Raw genomic sequence first — 27609 nt, 5'->3', positions numbered from 1 at the left:
TTTGTGTAGACAGAAGTAGTAAGATTTGCTCTCTGTTATTTTGGCTTGAATTCATAATATTTTTATTGACTCCTCTGAATTTATTATGGACAAGCCTGGCAGACCAGCTCATTTTTGAAGTGTGCTCTACACTTCCCATTAAATGAAACTACCTTAAATTATTTTTTATGTCACTCATCTCTTACCAAGTCTACTGCAATTCCTCACATCAAACTGTCCGTCTCAAGATGAACTTTTTCAGAAAGTTTCAGTCACAGAAAGGCGGAGGCTGGAAGGCACCTCTGGAGTCTCTCTAGTCCACCCTAGGGTGGACCCCCCAGGGTCAACCCACCCAGGGTTACCTGGGGCAGGTTGCCCAGGACCATGTCCACCTGGGGTTTTAATATCTCCAAGGATGGAGATGCCACAAGCTCGCTGGGCAGTCTGTACCAGTGTTCAACCAGTCACAATGTTCTTGCTATTTCTGCAGAAGTAGCCAAAGGAAATGTGGTGGGTTTTTTTCCTATATGCAAAATTTTAGATTCTTTTTTTTCTCAACTACTTGAGTTCTCCTACTCCTTGGAACAGAATCTGTAATTTGGCAAGCAAGGCCCTTATGACAAGAAATAATCTTGCTGTCCCTGTGAAAATCTAGTCAGAAAGGGAAAATGGGGGAGAGGGGCTTGCCTAAGTTTATTTGTGCTCCACAAGATTTTTTATATATTTGGGAAAAAACCTTGTTTCATTCTGATTCTTGAATTTACCAGCTATCAGGCATTTCAGAAGATCTGGAGACATCTGAAAACAGAAGGAAGCACACTATATATACACATACATTTTTCCACATACATAGCTCCACGCCAGGAAACAGGCACTGTGAAGAAGCCAGTGCAATGCTTGAAGACCAGAGGTATGGTCCTGGCTGCAGAAACAAGTGTGGCCAGGTCTGCCCTCTCCCCACAGAGGGCCCTGTGAGCCTACATAAGTTCAGGCCCTTGCCAGCCAGCTGACCACGGTGCCTGCCCATTGCCCTTTGGACTGCAGTCTGGCAAACCAAGATGGACTGGGGCAAAGGAGAGGCCAAGGGAAAGCAGCTGCCTGCCACATCAACCATTGGTCTGGGGCTGTTTGGGGAAAGACTGCTTGTCCCTCCTCTTCCAGTCATCAGCTCAGAACCATGACCCGGATGGGCTGGCAAGGCTCCGTCCACTCCACGTCCACTGGTTTGGAGCTATGAAAGCCCCTCACCAACAGACGCCAACAAGCGTACTCCCAAAGCCTGGCCACTGGGACTAACCCATAAAGAAAGCAAAAGAAGGGCTTGACAATGAAGGACTTATTATTAGGCAGGTGGGGGGAAAATGCCGAAGCACTCCACAATCACAGCTGAGAGGTTTGATCATAACCAGGTTTGACTATAAACAGTGAACACTGACAGCACTCAGCACTGCTGCAAAAGGAGGGCTGAAGGCAAACAGCTGTAGGTCCCTGTAAGAAATGGGCAAACTGCCCTAAATAGAAAGCCAGGCAGAGGAGAGAGGAGATGAAAGCAACAGAGGAAGGGAAGGACCTTAGTCTAGCTGTCCCCCTCCCAAGAATCCTACACCAGAGCAAACTGTGTTATCCACGTCACTGCAGGCAGGACCAGGATGGCTAGCTCAGGGAACAGCTCCATAGAGAGGGTATGACCAGAGTCCTCCCTCACTCAGGAATTAGGGAATCCAGCACTTCCCTGCCCCAGGCCACACCATTCCCCCCCACACCCAACCTCCTAGCAGAGAAAGCACTTCTACCTTCGCAAAACTGGAGTGTTTTGATACAAGGCCTCTAGAAGAGATCACAGTAGAAGATCCTTCTGCCTTGCAAAACACACTCCCACCATCCACCCACTGGAAAGGCATGGCCAGAATGGTTGCAAGCACATTCCCTGCATCCTACCAGGAGAGAGACAGTGGGTGAGATTCATCTTCCCTGGGCAGAGGATGAAAGCAAAAGGGCTTCCCGGGAGGTCTGACTATCAGAGCAGTCTCTGGGTTCTCCAAAGTTCAATGGAAATGAAGACAGCTGCCATCAAGAACATATCTTGTGCAGCAACCCACTGGCAAGAAAGAAGGCTTCATACATCTCAGAGGTTATCACCATTTTTGTCAAAGTCTTACAGCACGTGCCAGTGGTCGCATCATGCGCAGCAGAACTGCCAAGTGTGGGGGCAAGGGGGGTTGATGCCAAAAGGCAGCGGGACTGGGGACAAAAAAATCCCACCACACCACCATCACAGAATCCAACACTCAGTAATGCAGAAAGATGAGAAGACAAAAACATGGGATCTGATCAACACGATGGCAAGCAGGACTCCTGTCACTGACTTATCCCTTTTGGTGGCAAGAAGACCCTGCTAGAGGGAACCAGGCAGCAGATGACTCCAAGGACAGTGCAACCTACTCTGTCAACAGCAGAAGCCTGGCAGCTACCTTCAACATCTGTCAGATTCAGCAACCAGAGCAACTGACAGGACATCTTATGGAGAAATGAGGTTGAGGATGCCATCTCCATCCATAGGATTCTACAGGGAAATGAAGTGTCTCTAGCATTCCTGTTGTATTGCTGGCAAAGGAGAAAAGTGTGAAGTATCTGAGGAAGCAAACTTTGGGGTGGCGTGAAAAAAAAAAAAAAGAGATGAACAGTTTACCACAGTTGAATGCTAAGTTGGATAATCAGGTTAGATACCTTCATGGCGCAGAGCTGAGTGATTTTCAACACAAAATTCACAATAACCGGTGACAAATTACTGTTACATGTGTAGCAAGGACCACATGCTCCCCATATTCTACATAACCAACTGTATTCCCTGTGATCTGATGTTCAGAAGTTTCACAGTTTCAAATAAAGTTAAAAGGAACCGTAGTTTTCAAACACAACTATTACTACACAACACTGAGCACCCTGAAAAGTGAAGCAGTACCATCTGTGGACTCTAAACCTTAGTTTATCTGCATATACTCAAAGATACCTGAATTAAGGCTGCATAATCAACCTTAATTCTGGTATTCCTTTTCCTTAGCGTTTGACGTTATAACCTTAATAATCAGCAACTTATGCAGTCAAACAGTTGATTCAAGTCCTCTGGTCGAACTAAGCTGTTTTATCCTGGTCCAGGAGAGCACTTCATAAAACCAAATCACTTCCGTAAGTCACATCAGTGAAATGGGCACAACATAAAATATATGCAGTTCAACGCTGCATGGGAAGTACTCCGTGTTCCAGATATAATTTTCTCTGTATTTGTAGAAATAAAATTATACTTTATTATTTAATGGAAGTAATTATTTTGCTTTAAAAGCATTTGTCACATGTATTTTATAGGCTAATACCCTTTTAATGCATATGTGCATGGGCATGTATATTCTGGATTTACGCGGATACAACTCTGTACAGAATCTTTCCCTGTTTATCTAATTGGATAACGTGTTCACCTTATCTTTTTTAGGCGAATAAATGAAATATGGAAATTAAGACACCTGACTTAAAGAAGGCTCAGGATAAACCCTTCCATTTCCTGAAGCCATGGACAAAATTGTTCTAAGCCTTACACAGAAATGCTACAGCTCTTAATTACACTTTGAAACACCTTGCACACAACCACACACTTTTTTTAAAAGGACATTTGAAATATTAAAAGAGCCAGCAATAAGTTAATAAACCACGGAAATAAAATGTAAAGCTAGAAAACAGATGGTAATGATGTCACATGAAGGTAATCCTACCTGTCAAGAATTGCAAGGAGGTAGGCAAATGGACCAGGAATTATAACATTGTGCTAAAGGTGAGAAAACAATGATAAAGAAGAAATCTGTTCAATTTATTAGTGCTCATTCTTTCTACAAGTAGGAAACCAAGCAGCAGTAGCAGCAGCACTCCGTATCTGCTGAAATGCAGCTTGGCTGGAGCACGTGGAAAGCAGCTGGCATAGCTGAGTCAAGGGAAATAACACACTCATGGGTGGGAGGTGAGGAGTTAACAGTATATAAAAGGAGGCCAAGGTGCAAGACCAAGCCAGTGGAAGAAAGACGTGAAGGTCTGCAAATCCATGTAGCACGAGAAAGGAAAAGGCCCAGAGTTCAAGAACATTGTACGGATGTAGATAATGACAGCAAACACGACACAGGACTCAAGGAAGCCGACTCGCAATGGTGATGAAAACAGCTGTTCTTACACACAGAAGTATATTTTTCTTGTGAATATTTTAAAAACGGTTCACCCATATGCGTGTCACTAAGATATCAGTTACTGAGCAATTGTCCAATGATCCAACTACTTATGTAGTTGACAAGTACTTCTAATTTTCTTCAAAGAGCTCCTTTATTTTCCTTCACCACAGCTGTTCCAGAGCACATCCTACAGTGAAGCAACGTTGTTGCTGTACCTATGGCTTAGAGTTCATTCCTACCAACTCCCATGAGGTAATCCAGAAGACATGCAAACATCAGTGTTAGAATAGGCAAAAATATTTAGCAAGTGAGCAGAATTAATGATCCTCTATCCAAGATAAAGAAGTATGCATTGTGTATGCATGCATATAAGCAATTTGGTTCTACATGTACCAACTTCACTCCTTCCTCACCCAGCAAATGAAAGACTTACATTTTTACTTTAAATTCACTTGAAGAGCCATTGATCTTCTTGCCCTGTTTTCTACCTATTAGGCAGCTTGACAATCAGTCCTTTTATTTCTTCCAATGGAAAACAGAACCCTAATTTATTGGGTTAGGTTCACCAGAGGACAGAGAACAGTTCTGTAATCTAGAATGATCACACTGCTTTCATGCGTATAATCTAATTATAACATAAGAGTATTTGCTGGTTTAGTTCATCAGTAAAAATTATGACAATTCTGTATATTTAAGACACTTGAGGTTATACAGCAATTTTTTTAAAACTGCAGTTTATTCCTTTATTCTTTGACTAATTTACTGGCTTAAGTTTCACAGGACCTTTAAGTCCTAATAAACTAAAATAGGTCAGAGTAAAATGAGAACTTTTATGACCAAAAGCATTAAAAATTGAATACATAATTTTCATATTTCAAAAAGGCATTTTATTTGCTTACAATTCCATCCTGTCTAGTTGCAGGCTGTTACATGTATTTTGGCAGTGTGACCATAAACTGGAAAGGTTAATAACAGAACCAACTCTTCCAACTGATCTTTTTGCTTGCATTGTCCCCCTACCATAACTATGTTTAAAGTAAAGCAGCAGTGGTGACTAATGGAAATAATCTCATTCACGTGTTGTGAATTAAATGAGAGAAACAACTTATGCAACATTCAATTACTTTATTCAATATGTCCTCTTGGACCACATACAACCGATGAAATAACAGAGAATTGAAGAAATACAATTCTTTAATCTTTACACAGAAATTAAGTTTATTTATAGTCTGCTCTTGATTTTCATAACAAAGGTTCTCACAATACATGTATTGCTTGTTTAGTTGTCCCTGTAAAATATGTAAAATCCTAGCTCATCCCTGAGAAGACAAAGTATTTCTCCACTGCACAATGACAAGTTTAAAAAGCGTCAGAAGCAGTACTGCTGCACTCATGGCTACGTGAATTATCCTACTAACTTCTTTGATGGGATAAATTAACCCAAGCAGACCCCTGCACTAACATGCCTATACCGCATTTTCCAGTACAGACCTCCTCAACTACTCAGAGATCTTACTTCAGTTAAGCAGATAGAGTACCTTCGTGACTTAGCAGAATTCTGCCATCCTAAACCTGAACGGCATTTATTTATTTATTTATTTGACTGGGGCCATGCAGGAGAGAATCTAGGACTACATATGCAGCCATTTCTGAAATTTGGAAAGGAGGGAACAAAGACGAACTGTGGAAATACTAAGAAGATCTTTCCTGACCGTACCCTCTAGAAACCCATGGCATGGATGTACTGCCTCGTTCCCTGCAGGCAGGTGGACGGTACCCCAGCAGTATCTCCTCCCTTCTTCCAGATGCAAGATTCTCATGTGCTTTGGAAATCCAGCACATGAAAGGACAAGACAGGGGAAAGAGGCAGCTCTGCATTGTTGCCCTGCATCCTGCAGTACAGCTCTGCCTTCTGCCATGACAGCCATCTCCTATTAAAGAGCAAATTAGTTTGGCTGGAAGAATTAGCACTTCCCAAGTCCTAGAAGGTAATCCAAGACACGAGGGCTCACAGAAATTGTGCTACCTTTCTCCTCATGCCTTCCCTCATCTCAGGCTATTTACCTTAGCTTCTTTCATATGCATGCCTCTTCTGCCTTCTTCAACTTTTAGTAATAAGCAAACCCCAAATCAGTAAACCAGAATATGATGGAGAAGAGATAATGAGCTCCAGTATTTCCTTTTCCAAGGAGCCAAAATTCCTGGTCTCACCCTTCCGTTAGCAAATGAGATTCTTGCTGGAGGATGTCCTGCCTCAAATCAGGTGGGTTTTTTGAGGTTTCATCTCTTGGTTCCCTTCCAAATGGAATCAAATTTCAAGACAGGCTACACTAGACAATAAACTCTGACAAACTTCCACGATTTAAGTTCAGTAATCTTTCTCCTCCCTACTTTTCTCTTGGCTGGGTTTTTACATATACCCAAGAGGAAAAATCCTGCTCATCATCAACAACAGGGAAGCCAGCAGAGGATATATGCCTACCACAGGTATGTGTTATTCTGCAAGCTTCTTTATGGAACAGTAGTATCTGTTATCACTAACAACTTTCTCCCCTTCACCTTTAAAAAAAGCAGCAACCAACCATATACTAAACAGGGGAAGTACAATACGCACATCAGAGAAAGCATGTCTTATGACTTCAGATGTCCCCCTATCATAAACTCTTTGAAAAATACCTGAAGAAACCTGTCTGCAGGGTAACCAGCCTTCAGTGAAAGAGGGTTCACTTTTTCCAAACTCCCCCATTTTGAGGGGAGTTTGGAAAAAGCATACAAGTTGTCCTCCCATAACAGGAAATGATCAGATAATAAAATTAATGCTGTAGCATATAAAAGAGTGAACAAAAACACCACCAGCACTTTCTACTCAGCAAAAGAACATTCCCACACAGGAGAAGGAGACAGCACAATAAATTTGACTTTACATAATGACTTGGATATGCAAAGAATTTCAAAAGCACTGAACAATTCGGAGTAGCCATGATGTGCTCAACACCAGCTCATGCAAGACTTGATCCAAAACCACTAAAAATCAATGGGAGATTTTCCATCGACTGTAACAGACTTTGGTTTGAGCCCTTTCAGCTCTGAACATCAGAGTCCGGAATTAAAAGCCGGTGCAAACCACAGCTAAATCCTCCCTCTTCCAACATGGAGCCATAGGACGTTTCAATTTCCTTGGGACCATCCAGCAGCAGTGCCCTTGGTTTCACAACTGGTACGTCAGGACTAGATTATTCCATCATTAGCAACTAACAATGGAACACACCAGCTCATCCAAAGGTCACCAATTCAAATAAACTGAAGGAAGGATGAGACTAATTTAAGGGTCCTGGGACTAATACGAAGGATGATTCTGAGCCAGTTAGTAGAAAATAAATAATAATAAAAAAATTCTTCTGGAGGAAGGAAGTAGGCATATCCAGTTTCACAAACTTTTGTTGTTATTGTGCCTTAAACAGCTGTCCTGTGAGAAAATGAAGGGCTACACCTTCCAGCGACAGTCCAGCTTCTTCACTTTAAAAAGGCTATATGTTTAAATAGTTGTATTATTTACAGTTCAAAGTAAGGGGGAGAACTCAAGCCTCTCCACTGTAAGGCAATGCTGCTAACTAATGCAACTGCATTATGATAAAGGCTCCTGAAAATTACCTTGTTACTACAGAAATTTCTTATAAAGAGCAAACCTTTTGCTCTTTTTTTTTTTTTTCCCCTCAAATGTTTATTCAGAAGTTGGAAAACAGGAACCAGAAAATCTAGTAAATTGTCTCAACACACAAGTAGTACTGAACTGTAAAAGGAAAACAAACCATTTTATAAAAAGATCCAGAGTCTATCAATTATGCAAACATGTATTTACGACAGACTGTTTTGTAAATAAAAGCTAAATATATTACTGTAACTAGCAGATGGCTCAGTTTGAACTCAGTATGAATTTTCTGTTAAAATAATAAGAGGGACACGCATATACAGTAGGAAAAAAAGTCACATTCGCCCCTCCGAGATCGCGCTGGTACTTATTACAGCAATTTTAACCTGCGTTCCTCCTTCCACCTCCTGGCTCACAGGAGTGCGAACAGGGTTTGTGGGGACCGAGGCTCTACGGGGCTCCTGCCGCTCACCAGGACAGGTGCGATCGTGTCAACCAGCAAATGGCTTCTTAAGGCTGACAGTTTTCCCTTTCCCTTTCTACTCATACGCTGCCCGATCAATCCACCCACAGCAGCTTTCAAGCCTTCCTCTTCTATATTTAGTTAACAATTAACACGTTTGGCTTTTTAGCTCCACGGATTGCTGGTGCTGCTTTAGAAAGTCAAATAAAACTTCAACGGGTAAACTCTTAACGGGGAAATACCACCGATGCTGCGAACAGAAATAAGGAAACGCCGGCAGACACGCACACCGCCGGCTCCCCCCTCCGCCTCCCCGGCACCGCCGACCCCCGCGGGGATGAATACCGGCGGCTGCCGCCGAGCCGCTCCCTGCCCTCCCCGCCGGGACGGGACGGGCCGCGCCGCCGCTCGCCCCCCGCCGCCCCCGGATGCTGCGGGCGGGCGGCGCCCCGACGGGCCGCCGGGTCTCTCCCTCTCCCCCCCCCCCCCCTCCCCGACAGCGTTTGCGCGCCGCTGCCGCCGCTCTCCCCGCCGGTGACGGCTGTACACAGCGAGCGGCCGGGCAGTGCGGGTGCCCTCCCCCCCCGCCCCCGCGACGGCCGCGAACCGGGGGGGCAGCGCCCCGGGACACCGACAACCTGCGGAGCCGGCACCCCCTGCCCGCCGCCGGGGCGCCCGCCCACGTCTGCGGACGGTGCGCGCTGCCCCCCCCCGCCCCACCGAGCGGGAGCGCGGGTGACTTACCGGCGGAGCGCAGCGGAGCGGCCCGCCCGCCCGGGCGCGGCGTGGTGCGGTGCCTCTCGCCGCGTCCCTCCCGCCAGCCGCCGTCTGGCTGCGGACGTGACCTGGATTCCCCCCGCCTGCGCCGCCGCCTCCCGCGGGGCCGCGCACACGCCGCTCCGCGCCGCGCTGCGCCCCCCAGCCCCGCCCGCCGCCGCCGCTCACCTCCGGCCGCGGCCCCCCGCCGCGCCTCCGCGCCTCCGCGCCTCCTCAAGCGACGCGCGGCGGAGCGGAGCGCAGCGTTACGCAACGCGCCCCGCGGCCCCTCCGCGCCGCGGTAGAGGGTCGCCGGGAGGCGGGCGCGGGGCGGAGGGAGACCGCGGCGGGGCCGAGGACGGAGCCGGGGCCGAAACCGCCCCCGGCGGCCACTTGTAACGCCGCTGGGGCCGGCGCCCGCGGGCGGCCGGGATCCCCCCGCCTACGGCTCGGCTCGGCTGGGCTCGGCTCGGCTGGGCTCGGCTCGGCTGGGCGGGCGGCGCCCGGGCAGGGCGGGCCCCGGGGCGCCGCCGAGTCACCCCTTGTGCCCAGGGGCCCGGGCAGCGAGGTGCGGGGACGGGGCTGCGGGGGGACCCGCGGCGCTTTGCCACCGCGGAAATTAAAATGCGGCGGCGGTGGTAACGCCGCAACATGCGGCCGCGGATGGCCCTGACAGAGGGGCACGGGCGGAGGAGGAGGAGGAGGAGGAGGAAGAGGAGGAGGAGGTGGAGGACGACTCCCCCGTGGTGAGAGGCTGAAGGCAGCGGCCCCGGTAACAGCTCTGCCGCAGGCAGGGAGGCCGTGCCTCGGCCTCTGGAAGCGGGTACCCAGGCCAGCCGCGGCTTTGGGCACCCAGTCAAAGGGCTGTTTGATGGCACCTTCTCTGTCCCACCGGGCTGCCCAGTTATTTACCGCCTGCCCTTCCCAAATAGGTTTTGCCAGGAAGGCCGCACCTCAAGGCGTCCCTCGCAGGGGTGCGGGCAACCCCGGTGGGCGCAGGTGGCTGGAGGTCGCGGGGATGCTGGTGGGGGGTACCCCCTTGCCCCCCCGCATGGCTGGGTTTGGGGGAACCAGCCCAGCCCCGGCTGGGCAGGCCAGGGGCCCTGCAGGCAGCTGACCCACGCCGGAGTCGGCAGGGATGAGGCGGGCTGGAACCAGCACACCCATTCCGACGGGAAAACGAAGGCGGACGGGCCTCTGGCCTACCAAAGGGGGGAAAACTGAGTCTCAGGAACACGATCGCTGCACCTCAGCCCAGCACAAATGCTGCTTCTTGCCTGTAGCAAGGCAGGCAGTTCTGGGAGGCCGTACGTTCCCTGGCCTTCAGTCATGCTCGGAAGGATGTGCTAGGAAAAGGATGACAGTACATCCCCACCACCCATCCCTAACTCATGAGGCAGGGAAAGCAAGGACTGAGAAGTAAGTACCCAGAGCCTCATTAGCAGCTATCAGCTTGAGCCAGTAAGATGGCGTCTGAAGTAACAGGCGTGAAAGCAATAGCTACTTGAAAGAATAAGATCGGTTTGTTTTTCCTTAAGGAATTACAGGAATATTAAACCCTTCTTGCAGTTATAAATCATTTAATGCAAATCATTTAATCCAAACAGAATTTTTACAGGCTCATGAGGCTCGCTCATTTTGCCAAGAGTGAGTCATGTACAAATAAAATGAAACCAACAAAGAAAAGAGCTCTCATACCATGTGTATGTGGGTGATCCTTTGAAAAACTTGTAATTATTTTTTTAACTCTACCACAGCCAGGAAGACAGGTTTGTGAAGCAAGAGCAAACCTTGATGACTGAGCCGTAGCCCATCGCCGTGTAGTTTTTCCTTCACCCAGAAAGCAACACAACAGGTCCCTTGTCAGGCCGACGACAGCAACAGCGTGACTAATGTTATCTGCAGCCCCTCAAAGGCCGCAGTTTCAAACCAAGTTGTGTACTGACATACTGAGGAAGCAAAAGACTTTTAAAAAAAAATGAAAATAATGTTAAGTGATTAATACTTAGTAAAAGAATGCAGTAGGCTATTAATCCCTCACTTACGGGTTAGTTAAGGACATGAGTTAAACTTCATTCTTCACTCCCCATGTCATAAATATGTGCTGCTAAACACAGAGCACAGCATGAGCCAGCGGGGTGGTGATGCACTGCTCTGAAATGACTAAAATGCAGGGACACAAAGACATGTGACGGTGAGAATGGGAGCCTTAAAATGTGTCATCATCCCTGTCGAATGAAACTGATCCGGAACACCATTCACCAATGGCAACGGCAAACATTTGTGGATACGACAGAGGTACGGCTTCCTAGTATATGCTGATGCTGACTCCCCGCATCATTTGGAAGAGGTATGTCAGAGTGTCTCAAAGCGCTCCTCTAGCTGCCTACTTTGCCTTTTAACACGCGGACAGATGCTCCTGGGTCCTCACACGACCACAATCTCCCTTCCACCTGCTTGTCCAGAGGATGATACTGCATGTGGACTGCACGTCCCCCGTGTGGACAGAAGCGGGGAAGGAGTCCAACAGCATTTCGGTAACAAGTCAAGGGGTTGGACCAAGGGCAATACAGCTGCCCAGGTCCAGTGTGTGGTGTGGACACCAGTGGAGCAGAGGGCCCTAGATTTAGGCAATCCACGACCCCAAGCCCTCTGTGACTTTCACCACCAATGGCCCCTGCCAGTGCCTGGAACACCACTCCCACCGGGCAGAAAGAGAGGTGCCCTTGTTCCCGTCGGGAGTTTGAAGGAACCTCTGCTTGCCTTGTTGCTACCAGGGATGTGTTGTGTCTACCATGCATTCACATAAATGCTTTTCTTACGCAGAGACCATGAGACGGGGGTTCAGTACAACTGCAGGGCATGTAGAAGAGCCTCTGAAACCCAGCACTATCTGTACTGCCTGACCTAGAGTGGGCACTAAAGAGGAAGAGCGGAGGGAGAGGGGGGGGGAGGGAGGGAGCATGTAGCTTCTGCAGCCAGGAAAGTAATGACGTTTTCCTCCTCCCTGAGAACGGAAGTTCAGGTCATCTACAGGCATAAGCTCCCACTGCATCAGTTACCCATGGGCCATGACTTTGTTCACAAATACAGGAGTCAGAAACTTCCTTCAGTTAAAAAACAACACTGACCTCATCAAATGACTGAGAGCTGGACCAGGAGTGCATAGGATGTAATGCAGCTCTGAGATGAGCTGGAAGAGAACCTGTATATCTTTCAGGGCATAAAGTTCTTGTCAATGAAACAGTATTTTTTCTTTCGCATTTTAAAACAACAACGTAACTTGGTACCTTGGTGGATTTCAGTTTTTTATCCCCTATTGTTCTCAGTTTACTTTTCCTCCTAAGTATTTTTTATCTGGCTTTCATACCTTGGGGATGGGCAGGCAGGGGAGAACTTTAGTTCAGCTGAGCTTTCTAATGGTAATGGACATCCTGCATCTGCCATCAACTGGCAGATTTTCTTGTTACTGGTTCTTTAGATTGTTTTTCCCTACGGATCTTTGATTTTAGAATGGTGGTTTGGCAAATCAGTTCAGATACAAATTACTTTGTGTTTTTCTCAGAAGTATTACACACCTCACCTGTTCTTTTTTGAGGAGGGGTGTTACTAATTTGTTTACACTCAAGCAGGCAGATAGCACAGGCAATGAAATACGAGATAAGTAAGCAGCTGAATCACTTGACCACCTAGCACACTTTAACTGGTGGACAAGAGGAACCCCTAATCACTTTCTGAAGGAAGGTCCTACAAAACATGCAGGTTTTCTTATTGTTTGTAATTTCTTAGGCCTCTTATTTCCTCAGTTCTCTGAAATAGCATGTACTACATGGGAAAATGGAGACCGAAGACGTAAACAGTTATGGTAAAGCAGCACAAAGTGTCAGTAGCTTAAGATCACTCTGGTGTCTGCTGGTTAAATGAGAACCTCACCTTTTGGCAAAGAGAATCCAAATAATTTTGGTTTAAAAACCTTACAAGGAATGGGGAAATCTGGAATCATACATGTCCCTTTCCATTTTTTAGACTACCAGTAGTGAGCCAGCACAGCAGGAAAGCATCCTGTGTGGGTCCCTCTTTAAACCACAGATAACCAGTGCTTATACACACAACAAAACTACCGGGCAGTAGGTGAATACAATTACTTTAGATTAATTTCCATTTATTATTAATGAAAGCTGAGGCCAATCTTCTCTAAATGCCATGACAGACTTCAAAACATTTTGGTGTTAATTGAAGGTATTTGGCAAACATCCTCAAGTCTTTGTCTGGGGCAAACATCCATTTCCTGAAAAAAAAAAAGGTAATAAACCACTAATACTATTTACTGTTTAATTCTTTTCCTCTTTGATTTCCATTTTACCATACGGTATAATATATGTCTGTCTCAAGATTTCTGGGAAACCTAAAAATAACCTAACGTAATAATACTTTGTTTTTGCACAGAGATCTAATTCCATCCTGCCATCACAATTTGAGAGGAACCACAGTGGATGTGTGAGAAGCAAAATGAATAAAAGTTGTGACAAATAGGAAAGAAAAATAAATAACTAGAAGGAAAGCAAAAGAGAGAGAAACAAACCTAGAGGCACAATTTAGCCTCCAATGCACAATTCATATCTATTTTTGATCTTCCATGTAAAAACACAGCAGGGAATTTTTTTCAAGTTATGCAGGGATGCACATGGCACAGGACATTAGTGCTCGGTCCACAAAACCAAATGAACAAAGGCAAAAAAATCTGAAGTGCAAGAAAAACAGCAAGATTAAGTTATCACCAAAAATTATTTTTAAGATCACTGTGTCTAAACTGCAACAACAAAGTACTGAGGAAAACAGTCTCAGCCTTCCTACACTGAAGCAGGCTTCCAGACTAAATAGGAATTTGTGCATATTCATCTTTTTATTGCAAAAGCTATTTTACTAAAAAAGGCTATTTGGACTGTCATCAAAGGATGATGTGGAGGTTCAAGAAAGTTCAAAACGGATCAGACAATTTATGGTCGATAAGTCTATCGATGGCTAGTAAACACGATGATGCAATCCAGTGAAATCTCTGGCTCAGGAAATTCCCATAACCTCTGCCAGAAGTTAGGAAATCCTACACTTGTCCTATTTCTTCCAGTTTCTCTGCAAGCATCCTCTACGCGTCAGAGTCAGTCAAAGGCGATCAGGCTAGATGGGCTACTGGAGTAAACAAAAACAGTAGTTCATACTTCTTATGCTCTGAAGAGATGATCAAGGCCATTCTTGTCATATTATGCTGCCACCTGTGATGAATTTTTTAATGATCCAAGTCATGGCTCCAAATCTTATAAAAATGGTAGTAGAGCTAGTTTGGATTTCCCAAAAATACACAGCAGAAGCAACTCCACGTTAATAAATTAATATTAATGGCAAAAATAAATGACAAATGACAGGCTTCATTAGCTCACATCTGTAGCTTTTCCTTCATACTGAATGGGCTGGACAAAGGGTAAGATGGGCCCACTAGTAAGGACAGCCCGTTAGGCAAGAAGAAATAGCATTTAACTGACCTGCAAGAAAAGTTTGAAGTGAGTGTGATAGCACCAAGGGATTTGCATCTAGTTCCCTTTCAGTGGTGGATAAGGGACATCTCTTTTGAGAGGAATCAAAGCAAGAATGAATGCAGCTGTGAGAGAAGGTAGAGTGGGAAGATGGCTACAAGTCCTACTGAAACCATATCCCTTGTCCCAAACCACTGCGGTTTCGGTTAAAAGATTAGGGCTTGGAAAGGCTCCTGTAGTTGGAATAATTATAACTGGGTTACTCTGAGGGAAAGCTGAAACCCACTGGGGACAGGCTTGATTTTGGAGGCCTGACAGAAGCAAGAGCTTTGCAAGTTCTCTCATTCCTCATCTAAGACCATATGGAGCTCAACTACCAGGCGGGTGGGTGTATTAATTGTGGGAACGTGCAGCTCATCGTATTCTAAATCAACTTGTTCTTCATAAGTGAGCATTACTATGGAAAACACAGCAAGAAACATGGAGATGCTGGGAAACAACCTCTAAGTAAAAATAACAAAAAATAGGGATTGAGATTCCACCTTTCTACGAAGATCAGAACAGAACGTAAAAGCCTGGTATCTCTTCTCTGAAGAAGAGGACATCTACTCATCTCAGTAAATGAAAACATGTAAAATAATGCACTACCATCTTTCCATTCATTCTCCATCACTTGCTTTAGTAGTATTTTGCTAAGCTTTATTTTAGCAGGCCTAAAATATGGAGTGAATGAGATCACTTTACCATCTTCATCCTGAATCCAATCATAGCTGGATTTCTGGAATAATTCAGAGACATGCACAGAGTTTTTCCTGAAGTATTTTGGTTCCTAAGTTTCCTTCAAAGGTATGGAAGAGATTACCATGGTGCTAGCAGAAATGCTATAATGGTATAGCACTATAATTCTATTATTTTGGAATGGCTGTTGCCATTTTGCTCTAAGTGTAGCATGTAGTGTAGTATATATATACCTGCCCAGTGTAATATGTAGCACTGGTACGGTTCCAACAGTCTTATTTCAGTAAATGCCAATTTAAACATGATTTGCCTGACATACAAGAGGAAAGCGTCTTCTGAGTGTGATTATGGTCTTCATGTTGCAATACTTAGGCTAATAGTGCCTGAAAAAAGCAGCAGTTCCTTCCCCTAGAAAACCTGGTCTGCCAGGAATCCCAGAAGATGCTTTGGAGGCCAGCTTGAAAAATTTCTCTGGAGGACCTGCCAAGGAATAGTCCTGCTTTAGTCAAAATTCTGGCGTTTCAAGTGACCTTACCCAGTATAAACATGCTGTAGCAGAGTGGCAGTGTAACCCAGTGTGCATAAATTTTTGCAGAGGAAAGTGCTTCAGGAAAAGCTCTTGCTTGACTTCTAAAAAATAAGTATGGGAAGTCATTGCATAGCACTCAGCAGTGCTATACTTTTTTTATATGTACCTGGTCAGCCAAACCCCAGTAACATTACAATTAAAAAGCTAATTATGACCCGAATGATGTGAGAAGTATTATGGAAACACCTACAGATCCTACCTGGTGCACTCAGACCCACAGCTATGAAACCTGGAACAAATTAGAAACTGGCGCTACCATAATAGCTGGGTATCTCGTTTCTTTAGGATACATCTGAATGAGCAAAACATGAACAAACAAGCAATGGATGAGACAGAGAAGTAGCTAATTCCAACATGCAAGAACGTCCTGCTTTTTAACTTACCCACCCTAGTCAGCCCTCTGACTATAGGAAAAACTATCCGCCAAATCGATTCCTGTGTACCAGGCAATAAACAAATTAGAAATGCACAGAGACAGGCTGAGCAACTTGCACGTTGTTTTTAAATTATCTTTGTAAAAAAGGAGAAATTGGGGAGGAGCTGGTGATGATTAGAAACTGATGATGGCATACACTGCCTGCTTTTCATCTCCCCAAACAATTCACTTCATTTCTTTCAATTCACAAGGTCTTCGGACACACCAGGAGCAGCTACTTATTCTTTCTAAGGACTTTTTGGAAGGCTGGGACTTACATTTCTAGCACTGTGAAGAGGAAAAAACCTTTGAAGAAATCTTACCTGTTGAAAGCACTGTTTGATGGTCTAATGATTTTTTTAAAAACAACTTGAATTTTGCCAAAAATGTCATTACAAAACACAGTGAAAGTCCTTCTCCACCCTGACTATACAGCTCCCGATACATGATAATCATCTGAAGGGAGGAGATTCTCTAGAAAAATTGTGTATTTACTGTTCACTACAGTGCCATGTTTCATCATTCAGTATTGAAAATGCCCATTAATAAAACAGCATTCATTGGTTTTATAACAATTCCAGCTCAAAATCTTCTTTTTTAGGACTCTAATTGATCCTCCAGATGAGCTTTATTAATCATTGACGGAAAACTGGCAAAATCCTACCCCATACTTTGGCAACCTTTCAAAATGTCCAATTAGGTCAAATCAAGAAAGCCCCAGAAACCAATTACAGCAGCACTTCTAAGCCAAAACAACTCACTGTACTCTGAAACAACTGCAACATTATAAGAAAAAAACCCAAACCAAAACCCTCAGTTGTGATCTGGTTATGCACCTGAAATACCACCTCCATAGAAACGTGCCAAATAGCCACTCCTTGAACCACATCAATTAATGATATTTGCTTACAGATTTTCTTTATCAGTGTCATAAATGCCACCAAGCAGTTCACCATGAGGAACAGCACCAGCCAGCTCCTTAAAACTGTCAAGTGAACCCTTGCTCCCCTTCAGCATTTTTCTATACATCTCACCTTCAGCACTCTAATTTCATCTGTATACAAAGTCTTCACCTTTTTATGAGTTTCATGTGTTCTGTATCTCACCTGCATGTTTGTACATTAACAAATATGTTGACAATGTGATAAAAATAATCTTGGCGGCAAGAACAATAGCAACCTTTATCTAACTTCTCAAGCATGTGATCTTTGCTTCTGCAGTACTACTGCACGTAATGCCATAGGTGCTGGTGGGCTGTCTGAGGTGTTGCTGCCAATCCTAATCCCACCACCCACAGTTAAGAATTAATTAGGCCTTGAGGATGCCAGAGGGAGGCAAAACAAACAAAAATAGCATTTTAATTAACTGCAAACAATAATTAAAATTCTGCATTATGTTTAGCATCTGCACATTTCTGGACTTACTGCAGTGACTCTGAATCTAATGAGATCATCCAACTAAATCCCAGAGGACTGGAGAGATCTCAGATCCTAAGTATATCTCCTGTTATATCTCAAAACAGTAAATAACTCATGCATTCTTATTGTGAAGACCGGTAATTAAAAATTCAAAAAATAACACTGTAAATGAACCAAAATCCATATACCCTGGCCAGACTAAAGGAAAACAAAATGTGCACACATGTAGTAAGTAGGTTTTGAGTTTCCAATTCCAGATGTACACTTGTTCTGCAATTTCATAACACAATGGTCCCCACTTTACTGTACTTAATTATTTTGTTGGTTATTATTTATTTACCTATTTACAGTTCCCTTTTACTTTTTTTTTTTTAACCTGTCATTATACTAACAAAATTAGGAAGGTGGTGTAACACAACGTTCTTTTGCCAAAGTCATGGAAGTTACGTCCAACGTTTTCCATTCCGATGCTCTTTTAATTACAATGTTGAGACACAGAACCCTCTAAGTTTCTCCCTATCTATTTTAGTTACTCAGTTTTCTCTGCCATCTGATCTTCAGCTGGCTAGTTTACAAATTGGATCTCATCAGTTCATCTCAACACAAAGTATTACATTCCCTCAACTCATGCTTGAAAGAGTCACCTGTCATTCAGAAGTCAAACCTCTTAACAAAAATCTCCTTACCTTCACCAGGAGGACAGATAAACTTCCTGAAGTTTTACTTTACCATGAGCTTGATCAAGGGTAACCACCAGGACCTAGCCATACAGAAGAAAGTCAAGGCCTTCTCTTGTGCCCATCTCTAGACACCTGAAGGAAAACATCTGTCTGAAGTAACCACATGGCTTTTGTACTCTGTCATTTTCCAAAAATGGCTAGGCTCTTAACATTCATTAACTACAGCTAAAACTTTCATTCACAAAATAAAGATAACCAAACTCTTAATACCATTTATATAATGCACTCAATAGTACAGCCCCCAATATCTCATTTGAATTATAGCCACTACATGGCAGACAAGTGCAAAGTTTTAGCTAATAAGTTGAAAGCTTTGTGTGGATTCTTTTCTTCCTCCCATTATTTGCTTACTAATCCATTAATATAAAAATCAGCTAATGTTTGGAAGATCGTGCGTATCTCTAGCCCTCTTTCAGCTTGAGTTTCATAGGTTTCTCAGGTTTCATAGGTTCATAGGTTTCATGTACTCTCCCTTACATTTTGCAAAACTAGTAGGTACAGAAGATTAACTGATTAGAAATTATATCATTAACATTTTCACTTCCATAGCACATTTTTTGAAATGCAAATTGAAGAATTATAATGGAAGCATTAAGGACTTCATAAAACAGTAAAAACAGACTGGTAGATAGTCAGGAAGCCAAGATCAGACCTAAGTGTAAGATCTGTCAGGATGTATCCTAATGTAAGGATATCTTTTGTTGGAATGACTGCCATTATTTATGACTGATTGCAAATGTGGCTGAATTGCTTTGTTGACCTGGAAAGGTCAGGAAGTTTACTCTGGTTTTCCTCTCATTTTATTTATGTTACACCTTTTCTTTAACTGTCAATACTCTCATAACTGCACCACTTTGCTACTTTTGTCTTTCTACAAAAGCTTTCCTCACATTTTCCCATTTATTCGTGTATTACTTTTTGTTCTGTTATGGTGGCAAACAACCCACTAAAAGTGCTACATTTCCTTTGGGTGGATGAAGAAACCAGTAATTGCCCCCCTTTCTTTACATGAAATGCTGTTTTGCCATGGCCTAGAAGGCCCAGCTTGGTACAGGATAGCTATAGGCTGCTGCTCCCTTGTCTGAGGGACAGCCTGTAACCTCACAGTCACGTACACGCTGCTGTGCAAGAGCTGCTGAACCTCAGCCCTTATCACAGTTGCTCCTTCTAGCTGGTAATGCTTCCCAGGAAATTGCCTCACAATCTTTTTGTCTTTCTTTCAGATGTATATAAAATCTGTATTTCCTGTAAGTGCCCTTGGTTTGCAGTGCCCCATAAGGGACTTTCAGTTTTTCCTCCGTTTTCTTGGCCCTCCCTCTGACATCCCCCTGCCAGCTGGGGCAGATACATCATTCTGTATCGGCTGTTTTCCTGCTTAGTCCTTTTCCCTTTCCTGGAAATGCAGTCCTTAGCACATTCAAGAATTTCTCAGGTTTCTGCAGTGCATCTTCATTTGCCCAGAAAACGTAAGACCTCGGGGTCTGGGGTTCTAGTTTTATCTGACATCCACATAGCAAAAGTAGCCCTCAGATCCCTAGGACAGCAGTTTTGCATCCCTCCCTCCCTCCCAGATGAAAGTCTCCAGGAATGTCTGTAGCAGTTCAGCCACCTACTCATGCTCTGTTTCCCGCTCTCTTTTCCAACTCCTTTTCCACAACTTTTCTCCAAGCTACCTCTCTTTTTGTGCCTTACTGAAGTCGATCTCCAGATTGCGACAATAAGTGTGATGAAAATAAATGTAATTCATCTCCTTGGTCTCAGCTGCTTTCTGAGTAATACTAACCTGTGTCTTTTTTGTTTGACTCTTTTAAGCTGGTCAGCTAACTCCCATACTACCTTCTGAAAATGTTTATGTTACATGGAGCACTTCAACTTCTTTTTAATAAGAGGTATCCATCATTATCAGAGACATTTCTTTGGATTTCACTTTTTTTCCCAGCCTTTTTTTCTCAAACCTTTTCCATCTCAGCTTTTTCCATGAAAACAAAGCACTGTTGTATTAGCAGGTTCCCTTTCTTTCTTTCTGCTAGGCCTCATTTTTTAAGAGATTTCCTTTTTAAATCTGAGACAATATGTCTTTCTTCATTTCCCTAATAAATCCTGATATCGTTTCCCAAGTCTTTTTTACTAACAATGCCTTCTCATTTATTCTGTTCAAGTTTTATCTCAACTGCTCAGTATAAGTTTATATTAGAAGCTGTATATTTTCATTTTATGTTTATTGATTCAATGAAAAAGACCAAGGCCTTAAAGTTTTGCAGCCAAACATGCTGTTGTGCTTTGAATTCTTAACCAAGTCTTACTCCTTTTGAAAATCTTGCTTGTACAGATAGACTCTACTAACTTTTTTTTAATGATACACAGTATCTTTCTGCTTTCCCTTGCAACTGGTTTAGTGCCTATTTTCTTTCAGGTATAGTTTCTGGGAAAAAAATCTTTAACGTGAAAGATCTGTGATTTGACTATCCTATAGATATGTTCTGCAGTGCTTTCTTTTCATCGAGGCTCTTCCTGCTTTTCAGCACCTCCTGATTGCTCCAGGGCACAACCGATCCACACTACATGACCTAGCAGAGTAAGCGTCCTTCTGTGATGACAGTGGTCACCTCACAACATACAGCAAGATCTGGACCCAGGAAAGCCCCAATTTCCGCACCAGAAGACTCACTGCTTTTCCGGTCATATGGTTTGAGCACAAGCTACAGGGCCATTTCTTTTTTTTGCCCAGAGGTGCTCTCCTAGTCTAATTAATTAATTTCAGTTCTTCATCACAGCCTTAGTAAGCAAGAGCTGCTCCCGCCTTCCTTGCAGCTGATGGTGAGAGGAAGCTCTGCCCCTAATGGAGGAAGACTGTGCAACGACAGATGCAAGACGGAGAGCCCGGACATGCACTCGCTTCTCCTCAGCTCTGCCACCTGTTGCTGCGGGACTTAGAATAAGTTACTCCATATTCCAGCATCTTGTGTTTTCCATAATGTGTATTCCGGGTTAGTTTGTTTACATTTCTCCCGCAGAAGCATCCCACAGAACCCACTATGCAACTGTGTTTTTTTCATGAGGTATCGGGTTCACTCGACTAGGAGGCCAGTAGCGCCTACTTTTTTTTAAAAAAAAAATTGGTTAATTATCCTTCAGAGTTGCAAGCACGATCAACAAACAGCGTTACTACGTTCACAGGGCTGTTCTTACAGCTTGTCCCAATTTGTCAGCAGGTCACCGAGCCTTGTCTGGAATGATAACCGCACACGGGCCTCTCCGGCTGTGACCTGACCTCCCCTGCCTCTCTCAGCCTCCCCCCACGGTACCGTCCCCGCGGGGCCCGGCGCTCCCACACGCGCGGCGCAGGGGGGGCTGCCCGGCCCCTCCTGCAAAGCCGCGGCAGCTCCCGGAAGGGGGGGTGGAAGGGGGGGGGGGTCTACAAGCGGGGAACGCGACGTGACCCTTCCTGGAGCCGGTTTTCTCCCCGTGTAACAAGTAAATACATCTGGGCACCCGAGGGGCCGGGGGACATCCATAGCCAGGGCTGCCCTCGCAGCGCCAGCCCAGCCCTCGCACCCGCGGTCAGCGCGGGGAGCCCCGGGGCCGGGGTGTGTGTGTGGGGGGGGGGAGCCCCGGCACGGCTGGGGAGGGGCGGGAGCCGCATTTCCCGGGCGGCAGCGCACCGGGGCCTCCCCGCCCCGGCGGCAGGCTGGGCCCCGGGCGGCGGGGGCGGCCGGCGGCGCCGCTCCCCCCGCCCCGGGCGCCTCCATCCCCCGGCGGTGCGCGGCCGCTCCAGCCGAGCGCCGGCCCCGGAGAGCGGCCCCGGCCCCCCCCGCCCGGCCCGGCCCGGCGGCGGAACCTCCGCTCGGGCTTCCCGCCCCACCCGGCCGCCGGCCCGGCCCCGCCGGCCCGGGGGGCTGCCCCCGGCCCCGTGGCCGCGGCGGGGGGGTGAGCGATGCGGGGCGGCCGCCGGGGGAGCGGGGAGGGACGCGGGGAGTCTCACCTGCCACAGGCGAGCGCCGAGCGGGAGGCGCCGGGGCGGCCGCGGCGCTTCCTGCGGCGGGAGGCGGGCGCTGTCCCCGGCTGACCCCGCGGCGGGGGGGGACACGGGGGACGCGGGGCCGGGCCGGGCGGCCGCCTCTGCGCTGGGGAGGGAGGCGGCGGGGAGCGGAGCGGGGCGGGCGGCGGGGCCGAGCGGGGCCGTGTGGCGCGGCGGCGGGGGCCGGTGACCGCTCCGGCGCTGCGCGCTGTCATGGCAGCGCGGCCTGGCGCGGCGCGGCGCCACACGGCTCCCGGCCCGGCCCGAGGGGAGCTCCGCTCCCCGCCGCCGCTCGCCCCTCGGCCGCGCAGCCGCCCTCCCGGGCGACAGGCCGGGGCGGGGGGACGGGGACGTGCCGGCCGCGGAGTGCAGCCCCGTCGGGTGAAGCGGCGGCGGGGGAGCGCCCCGGAGGCAGCGGAAGGCACCCACCGCCCGGGCCGGCGGCCAGGCGCGGAGCTCCGCGCTCTCCAGGCTCCCGCCGCCTCACGGAGGTCCCCTGGGTGCCCCAGCCCCGTCCCTCTGCGGGGAGAGGCCCCGCCGGAGCGGTTCCTGCGCCGCGTGACAGGCGAGCTCCGGCGGGGCAGGAGGTCCCGTGGCGATGGAGGCAATGCCGGACCGGCCCCGCGGCTGCCGCGGCTCGACAGGGCGGGGCGGGCGGGGCGGTGCGCCGGGGCTCAGCGCCGCCGGGGCTGGCGTTGCGAACAGCTGGTAGGCACCGAACACCAGGGTTCTTCAAATAAGGTTGCTTATTGGGTCTTGGTTTTGTGGGTTTGTGTTTGGTTTTTTTTTTCCTTCGCACCCCTGTTCACCAGTGGTCGGGTGTGGAGGCAGACGGAGCAGCCAAAATAGATGCCCGTTTGGTTTACAGGTTTAACTGGCTTACTTCTGTTTTCAACCTCTTTACCAGTATTTTTCACACATAGTAAGGAATGCAAGGAGAGAAGAAGAGTCAAGGACAAAGCATAGTTTAGCTCTCACAGTGCTGCCTGCACTAGAAATGTATAAATAACATAAGCACCTACATGACTCCTACCAGGAGATGCAATTAATTTGACTAGACAGCCTCCTGATATCACAGCTAAGACAGAAGTGCAGTTCAAAGGCAGTAAAAGGATTAAAGCTCCATCCCAGTCAGCATTTAAACTTCTTGAACACTGTTCCTCTATAACACAATTCTGCTTGGAAAATGTGATAGCATGTGCTGACTATGTCTCAGTGCTTTCTGCATCATGGGCTCAGTTCATATGTAAAAGATGTTGCCACTGAATTACAATCCTGCAAAGCCAACTGAGATCTCTTCAACTAACAGAATAATTATTTAAGTATACCGCACTGAAGTAGATTGTAAGTCTGACTTCCGTTGTACACAGTGTAATACCTTTAAGTCTTCACTAAAATTACACACACAAAAAAGTATAACTCTTCATAATCCAGCTAAAACATGCTAAGTATTTTAAATCTAAGTTAATTTAGTTCTGTAGCTTAACAAATGACAGCAAAACTCAACAAACATGAATTGGCCTAAGCAGGAAATAGTGCAGGCAGGCAGACAAGCTTCTCTCTTCAGATCATCTAATACTTTGGCCCTGACTCCTGGCAGCACATTGCAGAGCATCTCCCCAAATCACACTCGTGGATCTACTGAATTAGGAACTCACTGAAGGAATCAGTTGCCTAGAAAAGTTTCAATGTATTCTAGAAACACCAGGGAGGACTGTTCTTGCTTTAGAGGGGAAAAAAAAAAAAAAAAAAAAGTACATGCTTTAAAATAGCTAGGGGTAATGAACTGAATTACATTAACTCATTTTTATACCAACTCACAGGTTTGCAGCTGGCACAAATACATACAGTGTGATTGAACCACCTTTGTCCCTTAAGTCCAGTTGCTCTGTACAGAAGGAAGAAGGTCTGTAGACTAGGACTATGATAAGCCATCAAAAGACCTGATGAGGCTGCACTCTTACATGACAGAAGATGAGGGGAGTGATGATGATGAAATCAAAAAATCAATGACCAAGGAACAATGCAAAGGCACGTAAGGACATAAACTTCAGCTTAATGTAGCAGGGCAAGGGAAGCCGATTGAATGCTCAGTAGGGGAGGTGTAGCCAGGAGCACAAGGAAGGATGGTGACCATCGGCAAAGAAGAGTGTCTTCAAGACCTTTCCTGAGATACATTTTAAGGGTTTTGTTTTCCATGGAATCTCCATAGTTCCATCCAGCAGCAAAAGAGTATATCTAATCTATACAGAATTTTACTATTGATGCAGTTTTATTTTTCCTGTGCTAAAGGACTAAATAGGAAGACACAACTGGCTGGAACTGGGAAGAACTGGGAAGTATGTTAGAGTAGGCAAGGCCCAGTGTAATGAAAAACAATGTCTGGAGCAGGGTCTGAAGCTTTGCTATTCATGACTGTCACGAACAGACTGTCACACTATTTCCTATGATGATGATTTTTTGGAAAGTATAGAAATAAAAATGACCAGAATCGCATTTCTGTATTCGCTTGCCAAAAAGAAAGAATCTTCTCCCACAGACTTTGCCCTTAAGATCTCGAGTGGAATGAATCTACTCGAAAACTCCCAGCCAGACTGTGCAACCCCCTGGAGCAGCTGCTTGATGCACGCAGCCATTATTTGAGTGAACGAGCATTTTTCCTTCCTCCATACCGCCAGCGTGCTGCAGTGCCTTTTTTTTTCTGGGCTTTACAAACCCCAAGGAACACACAGATGCTCTCAAGTTCCCTTACTTGACTTTCATGAAAGTCTATATAAAAGATGGACACTTATTTTCCGAATCGGTAGCTGCCGCTCAGCTGCCGCCCCGAGAGGCGTGGAAGGCGGGGGGCGGGGGGGGTGCGGGGGGTGCGGGGGGGGGGGGTGGGGGTGCTGGGCGGGAGCTGTCCTTGGTCAGGGCCGTGGCGGAGCCTCCCCGCACCGCCCTGGTGGGCTCCGTGAACACCGGGGTTTATCGTCTTCGTCGTAGAGAGTTCCATGAGCGTCACCCTTCAGCGTGTTCAGCAGAAGGTGTCCGTTTAGTTGACCCTTGCTGCATGTGCTTCTACTTCGGGGTGTACTTCTACCAGTAGGTTCTTCGTTTTTGTTACTAACACATATCCTGGATACAGCTATCTTCTCTTTTTTTGGTTGATATCTGGCATAAAATACTGTTAAATTTTGGAAGATTTGTTAGAAATTCACTTATTTTAGAAAATACTATTTTTCTAACTTTTAAGTTTTTCTGAGTGTTTTATCAGGCTTCTTAGATGACTGTCTATACCTTTGGTAGATTTCCAGCTTTCACATCCATCTGTTAAGTTGAAAATAACATGAATTGAATATTCAGTTTGTTCTTTAAATTGTAGGTTTTCAAGGACTGAATCTTATTTAAGCAGATAAATGCAGTTGCTGCCTTGCCAATTTGTGACATTATTTCCTTCTAGATATCCCCACTAGCTTGCATATTACTGCCAAGGTATTGAGACTGACTCATCTCTTGCACTCCTTTGCCTCCTAAAGCAATGCTTGAATTTTAGGTTTCTTGTTGGGATTATTTTTTGCGTATTATTGTTAACCCTAAGTTTACTATCACACTCAGTGGTCTTCTAGGTCACCTTTTCAGGCAGTCTTACATGTCTGAGTGGACACTGAAGACTTAGGTCACTAGCAAAATTTCAGTGTGTTGTTATTGAGACATTTAATGTCTAATAGTCTTGCTGTCTAAACTTTTCCGATAGTGAATCAGTAGCAACCCCAAACCATTTAATTGTTTACACTGTCATTTTTTGTTGATGGGCCTTCACATTAAAACCTTTGGTATCTCCTTGTTCAATGCAACCTTGTTCAATGTAAATCATCAAGCAGAATATTTTATCTCATTTCACTTGTGCTTTATCTGTGCATGCTGCACCTGGATATAAAGCTGTGTTGATATTACTTTCCTTGACATAACACATTGCTTCAAGATGCAACAAATCAGGATAGAGACTGTCAAATGCTTCTGTGAAATGTGTGTGGTTTATATTAGTATTTTTTTGCTATTCAGTCTTCCTCTGATGATTGTTTTTAGACTATGCTGACACACACTCTGAGAAGTTAGAGTAACAACAGATCAGTAGAAAAAGTATGCATGCCAGAAACTGGACAAGGGTAGTGGCCTCTCTACACTTGCAAAAAAATAAGCCAAAGTTTATAAGGAGAGAGATGCATTCTAGCTTGCCTCAGCCAGCTCACCATATGAAAAGATTTATCCACCAAGAAGAAATAAAGGGCAGACAAATTTTGTGCTGATCACTTCATGGATTCTCCTGGCATTGTTACTCTGAGAAGATAGGTTTAAGAGTTGAAAAATTTCAGAAAGAGGAATGCCCTCAGGTGTACAGTAGTTCCCATCTAGTGAAGGAAACACGAGCTGCTGGGACAGCTCCTGTCCTACACGGCTCCCGGCGGCTGCTCGCACACAGCCCTTCCTTTCTGCTGGCTGCAGAGCTCTGCTGTGGCCATTCCTTCTGTCTCCAAACTCTCACCTTTCTAGTTAAGTCTCTCTCTTCATGTGTTCCCTAGACAAAATCTGCAAGAAGTGGTATTAGGGGACTAACTAAGCCCCCGAGTGATCTTCTGTTTGTGAACCTATAGGAAAGCATGGCTGTTCATGTTTCAAATGATGGATTTCAGAGAGTAAAGAAACATGGGCTTGGGATGTTTCTAGTAGGAACATACAAAGCAATTTCGTTACTTCTTTCTGATCCAAAACGCACTGAAAATTTTCATTGTTATCATTCTGTTAGGGGGCCTCACTGGTTTAAAATCAGTATTAGACATGCAGTGATTGAAATGGACATTTTATTCAAGATTTCTTCTGTAGTAATATGCTGTCATACATGTGCCCATATGGCAGACTTCCATACACTGTCTCATTTTAAGCAAAGTATATATATATTTCTTCTTATAACTCCCTGCAGGAACAGTCAGGAGAAAAGCCTTACAACAGAAACTAATTCTAGGCTCCATAGTTTTTCTAGTGGGTAAGGTATCCACTTCACTTAAGAGAAGGCATCATTTGTTCATTCACACAGGGACCCGGTAGGGAACAGAATCCTCTGAAGA

At 45.7% G+C, this 27609-nt stretch overlaps 1 protein-coding gene across 3 annotated transcripts in view; it reads right to left on the bottom strand.

Moving 5' to 3' along the window:
* The window catches only part of THRB (thyroid hormone receptor beta), a 175326-nt gene extending 152837 nt beyond the window's left edge, over window positions 1-22489 (bottom strand). The window contains exon 1 of one of the 3 annotated variants that reach the window (XM_074861062.1): window positions 22466-22489. The gene's annotated coding sequence lies outside the window, so the exon portion shown is untranslated. Of the gene's footprint in view, window positions 1-9043; window positions 9208-22465 lie in introns of those variants that run through there. The other 2 variants (XM_074861053.1, XM_074861084.1) reach the window with 2 other exon arrangements.
* Window positions 22490-27609: the final 5120 nt, after the last annotated feature.

The sequence above is a fragment of the Strix uralensis genome, chromosome 1 (genome assembly GCF_047716275.1).
Source record: "Strix uralensis isolate ZFMK-TIS-50842 chromosome 1, bStrUra1, whole genome shotgun sequence".
Lineage (NCBI taxonomy): Eukaryota > Metazoa > Chordata > Aves > Strigiformes > Strigidae > Strix > Strix uralensis.
Note: the sequence above shows the minus strand (reverse complement) of the source record. Positions and strands in the feature narration are given on the sequence as shown.